The following is a 6,000-nucleotide window of genomic DNA, read 5'->3' on the forward strand; positions in this document are numbered from 1 at the left end:
ATCACAAATTGGAATGAGTTGTTCTTGGGCTCAGAGAAATGCAAATTTGTTTTGGTCTGGTTTTTTAATATGATTTCTGATTTACAATGGATGAAAAAAAAACTATTAAGGAAAGCAATCAACTTTACGAAGAATGCTCTGGAAACTTACAGGAATGCCTAATATGTTTGATACAAACAGGTTGATTACAATGTATATAAGTACTATAAACGTATTACAATTCACTCGCTGAGATGGTATGATTCAGTTGTTCGCCATCATTTGTACGACAGCACCCTTATTAAAATAATTAACAGTCATTAGTGAAACACTTACCACTTTAGCCAAGCCCAGCCTGAATTGTCGGTTTAGCCTACGTCTCGTTGTAGACGACGTACTTTCACGCACCGTTTGCTTTGACACAGATGAAGCACAAAACTGGATGCAGTAGTGTTGCTTTAGTAATCGACGTCAATACACTACACACACAGAAAACATACACACATCCACCTTCTTAGCTTACTGTGCCGTTTTGGCCACTACTTCCATCAAATATTATTCCCAGTTTAACTCGAAACACTCGTCACTTTTTGTGTAAAATGCTGCCTTCCTCCAGCAACTTCTTTAGCAAAACTCACAGAGAAACGATATTCGGTTGCACACACAGCATCACAGCATCAGTTGCTACGCACAAACAGCAAACGGAAGGGAGGCGAATCAGTTGTCGTCGCAACGGTTTCAACCCAACCCCAAACGGTTTAAAGACCTCCCAAATGAACTACACAGCACAGCATATCATATATCGCAACAGCATCCCGTGTGCCTTTCCCAGCGGCCTTCGGACATCGCCAGTTTAATCCCGTACGGTGCACCACACATCACTTTTCACCTTCCATTCGCTACTCGCTGCCAACGGGGCGGCTTATTGCAGTGCCTGCATTCTCGGACCCACTCTGCGGACTTCTACCGGTGCATGTGTGTATGCGCTGCGGTGCTCTGAGATGGTTGGGTTGTTTGTTATTCTTTCGACATTTCGTTTGCTGCCTCTGTGGCCATCTCCCACTTTATGCACTGCATGCTTTCCTCTGCTTATCTGCCACCCTCCTTTATTCTCGCACGTCACAACGCACAATGCGCTTAACTTTTTAATCTCTTCTCGTTTCGGTTTATTTTCTTCTCACTGATGCGTTATCCTTTCATATTTCCTTTCTTTCGATTCATTGGCTTATTTCTTTTGCGTGTGTGTTGTTTTGTTTTGCACATCAATTCACTTTTGTGTGATTAACTTGACTTAAGTCACCTTCCTTAAGTCACCAAGTCACCAAGCACTTTTCCGTTTATTTTTCACTGCTGTATGTAATCGCTCCTAATCTATCTTTACAATGTTGCTATTTCTGTACACAATTCACATACCATTTAACATTTTTATTTCATTCACACATTTACTTTTATGTTATTTACTTTTTTGCTAATAAAAAAAGCAAGCTGAAAAGTGTTAATTATTTTCACATGCACTGGTGCGCCATTTCTTCCCTCGAACTACACTCCCGACGGCATTTTGCGCACCGAACGCATTTCACGGTAATCTTGCGATGCGAGCACAGGCGAGACGAACTTAAACCCGCCTCGCGACTTCGGAAGGTTAAGGCGGACCGATGTTTTGCGATTTTTCTTCAGCGGTTAGCGACTGTGACGACGGTGCACAGGTGCGTAGCGTCATGCGGCCACGGTATCTCGAAGCAAACGAACGCTTTCCCGATCGCATTGTTGTACAACAAGCCCGCCTTGGCGCAGAAGCTTTGCACGATCGTACGCACACCAGCGCGGGTGGCCATTGCCAGAACGTACACAGGGAAGGAGCTACACAGTGATCGCAATGAATGCTTTCGTTGGGAAAATTTGAACTTTTCTTTAAGTTCTTTTTCATTTGCTTTAGCAGTTAGCCAGCTTCAATTATAAGAAGAAGATAGTTTATTTAATAAGTTAGTTTATTCAGATTTTGTTAAATTAATTCATCGTAACACAGACTGATTATTTGTATTATTTCGCGAAAAAAAGGCGTCAGAAATTCGTATCGTATCGTAAAACACCACCAAACATCCCATAGTGCGTCTCACCCTTCCTTGAGCATTGTTGCAGGTGCTTCAACCCTTAGCAAACCCTCCGCCGACGAAAGAATGTCAAAAGCTCACGCACACACTGTTCCACGCACCCCAAAACCCGCTTCGGCACACAGCGGAAACAAGAAAAGCCGGTTTTTTTCGTCTGCACCTTCCCATTGGTATGCGTGTTTTTCAAAATGAAACGTCTTGAACGTAGTAATTTCATCTTAAGCTTGAACCTACCACAGTATGTGTGAGCGCTTACGCTTACTGGACACAGTCCTGCTTAAGTGTGGACCAGCTATTGTAATATTCTTCTTCGCATCGTTTCTTTCGTTTTTTTTTGTTGGTGTCTTTCTCGACGTTTTACCCCTAAACCCAATGCCAGGCTCGACTGAAGTTCTTGCGTGGATTTAAAGACCTTCTCTCGGCGTGATGCATTTCTGCTGTATGATGCATTAAAATGCACTGCATACGAGGGAGCAGACATTTGCATTGATAACATTAAGAGCAACCGTGTGCGATACGTGTGTGATCCGCCACCGTTTGCAGCGATCTGCAGCGAGATCGGTGTTTGCACGTGCACACGTAAGAGGGACAACAATGAATTGGAATCGGTCAGTCGCGACAGTTGAAGTAGCGCCGCCGCTTTATTTTAATTGCACTGTTGTGTTTAAGATAAGAAGTCGGCGTGACTGACTGTCTGGTTGGAGGCAGTTTTTGCACGCCGCATGATAGCATTTATCATGAACGGAAGACACTTAAGATTTTATCGCGGAGGTGTAATTAATTTGTTGATGTGTAGGAAACGTACGGTTTGATGCAAATTGATAATTGCAGTCATGAAGAATAATCAAATTAATGTTGTTTTGGGAAAGCATTACATGAAGAAAAAGATCCTTACTTTGAACAATTGTTGATCTTTTAGTAGAGATCGTATAGATTTTTGCTTCAACCAGTTCATTTCAGGCACCAATACTCTCCAGAATGCGGACGAACAATCGCTATTTAATGCACTGTTGATCTGTTACCCAGTCTTCTTTCGTCGAATAAAATAGCAGTACTGAAACTAATACTGCTTTGCTTTCTTCGCTAGATGATCTCCGCGATCTAATCCATATCTACGTACACGCACATGCAGATCATGTACGCACGCATCGCATCGTCAGGCCCACGGGAGCAACGGCAGCAGCATAAAAACGAGTTCCCGTCCGATAGCATACTCGACCTGGGTTAGTGAACTCTTGCTCTCCTTTCGTAAACCAGAGCCTAGCCAAAGGGGAGAAATTGTTTCGTGTTGCTTTTTTTGCGCCATCCTGCCGCATGCCTTTGCTTCCCTCTAATGCACCGCGTACAACACTCCACCCGCACTGACGCCCGTCAGGCCAGCGTCAAACAAACCTATCTGTGCCTGATGAAAGCGCCCCCGGACCTAGGAGCAAACATAACCCCACCTAGGTCGGACAGTTGTCAGGGCCCTTCAGTGAAGAGGTAGTAAATTCCTTCTAGCGTACAGCAAAAAGGGCCCACCATACCACCCCGTAATGGCACAATCGAGACGGACGAGGCGTCCTCTAATGGTATCCATCCCGGAGGGGGTTGCTTTTCAAAGAGTTCAAACCGCTCGGCGAAGGAACAATCTAAGGCAGAAAATTCACCCGGCACCCGAGCCACAGTGACCAGTGGGTCGGGTAGGGCCGTGGCGAGCTTGCCGAAATAATAATAATAAAAAATGGACGTTAAACGTAAGCGGAGTGTACGCGACATGACGACGAGACTTCCCGAGTGGAATGGGTAGGACCAACCAGCAAAAAAAAACAAGACACCCGAGCTGGATGGAGAGCATCTGGACGGTGAACGAAATGCGAAACAAAATGCTCTTTCAACCCACTGACAGCCGAGATCGCACTGTACGTGCCGCATGATCGTCGCATGGATCGTTGGTTGGTGTGGGCACTGTGGGATTAGACGAGAATTGTTACTTCCTTGAGTAGCATTAGACAACATAAGCTAGAATCAATAATGTAAGATTGGAACCTGTTTGGAGTAGAGCAAAAATCTCTGGGGAGCAAACAATACTGACATTGATATTAAATATTCTCTTGTATGTAATTCACTGCATTACCTCAATTAAATTAACACAAAATGATAGAACCACGAAAGCTGAATCATTAAGAAGGATTTCTAGTGTTTTGACCAGGAAATCAGCTCCATTCACCCATAGTGATCTGACAGCCGTTAGCCAAGTTCCGAAACGAGCTCAAGACTCATCGAACGAGGCGGCTTTGGTGTCTGGTAGGTATGTCGCTTGCATGTAGTAGGAAAGTGGTCTCCGGCTGCCAGCGGGCTACTTCAGCAACCGCTCGGCTTTACCGCCCTGCCAGCTCCCTCCCGTTTGCAACCACAGCATCGCGATCCTGACCACCAAGAGCCATTGCCAGATCGCCCCAAACGGAGGAAAGATGTGGAGCTCGAACTGGAAGATGCCAAAGCCGATCGATCATTGGCTTGGGAATGGTTTGGCAAAAGGGGGACGCAATGTTACAGCGTTGGAGCAGAAAGGTGCAGACTAAAGACTTCAACGATACCACCAGCCACGAACCTCTCTCTTTCTCTCTTCGCACCATTTTGACGATCGAGCCCATCCCCTAAAGGGGTTGACTGTATTTTTTCACCCTCCCTCCCGTCTTCTGCTTCTCGCTGTTGCCTTACGTTTCGTACGGCTTTTGGGGCCGTCTCTGCTATCTCACAGACGCAGACCTTGGTGTTGGTGATCGGCAGGTGAAGAACTGGGTGCTCGTGGTGTACGGCGGGCTTGGCGAAGGTTTCGGAGGTGGTCGGTGATCAAGCACACCGTTTGCCTCCGTTCGATCATTAGGGACGACGTTTACGCCGATGGAGCTTTTTTTGTTCCTTCTCTTCTTCTCCGTTTCTGTCTGTTGCTTCGTTCGAGTCAGGGATGCTGGGGATGCGACGTTGTGTGTTGTAGCGTTTTTTCTTCTCTGGTTGAACCATGGCTGACGTCTTCGGTGGGAAGCCGCTGGGGAGAAGAGTTGGAGATGCAAATGGTGACGTAAAGGCAAACAATAACAGCATCAGACGGGAGTGAAGCCCATACGCAGGCAGTGGAAGCAAGACAGAAAAGCGCACCACAAACCGCAAAAGGCGTACGTGTATATGTCCCGGAGCATCGTGTCTGTGGCCACGACACCGGCGAAGATGCTGCACTGGGGGAAGAAGGTTTGGTGTAATGTATTTATAAAAGTTATTTTCTCGATCCCGAGCCCGGGCTGCGTTTTTGGGTTTGCTCTGGGAGGGAATGCAACACACAAGCGGGTGCGTCGGGCGGCATTTGGAAAGACGCACAACGGCAGCACTAACAGCAGCAGTAAAGGAACAGCAGGAGAAGCACCGAAAAGACCCACACACAACCACCGACACATACACACACACACACACACACTGGCACACAAAAAAAACCCGCTCGATGCCCTTGGTGGCAGAGAGAAGGAAGAAAAAAAACAACCAGGCAGGATCGAACGGCACACCGAACAGGAAACTGGACAGATCGAGAAGATTTAAGGTTTCTTAAGTCACTTGGTGGACGGGATAGCAAACGATCGAGTTGAAGGGAGAAAGACAGTGTCGAAGTATAAAAGAAAAGCACTTTTATCTGTATCACATTCGCACACAGCGCGCAGATATGTTCTGCCTTGTACGCGAGGAAATTTTGCCAAGCATGTGTGCGTCCGCTTCTATTTATTGTTGTTTTGAGCTGAGCCGTGCTTTTACTTCTTACGCTGGTGTTTTCTTTTTTGACTCACTTTTTCCCCCAGCAAACAGGGCGCTTGGCATAATGGCTGCAGGAAGATTTGTGTATTGTTAGGACTTGGGCTTTTCCGCTGCACACGAAGCGGCT

General features: G+C 46.3%; 1 protein-coding gene across 1 annotated transcript in view; it reads right to left on the bottom strand.

The window, feature by feature from the left end:
- The window catches only part of LOC128301682 (protein bowel), a 40,697-nt gene extending 40,217 nt beyond the window's left edge, over positions 1-480 (bottom strand). The window contains exon 1 of the mRNA XM_053038272.1: positions 316-480. The gene's annotated coding sequence lies outside the window, so the exon portion shown is untranslated. The remainder of the gene's footprint in view (positions 1-315) is intronic.
- Positions 481-6,000: the final 5,520 nt, after the last annotated feature.

The sequence above is a fragment of the Anopheles moucheti genome, chromosome 3 (assembly GCF_943734755.1).
Source record: "Anopheles moucheti chromosome 3, idAnoMoucSN_F20_07, whole genome shotgun sequence".
Classification (NCBI taxonomy): Eukaryota; Metazoa; Arthropoda; class Insecta; order Diptera; family Culicidae; genus Anopheles; species Anopheles moucheti.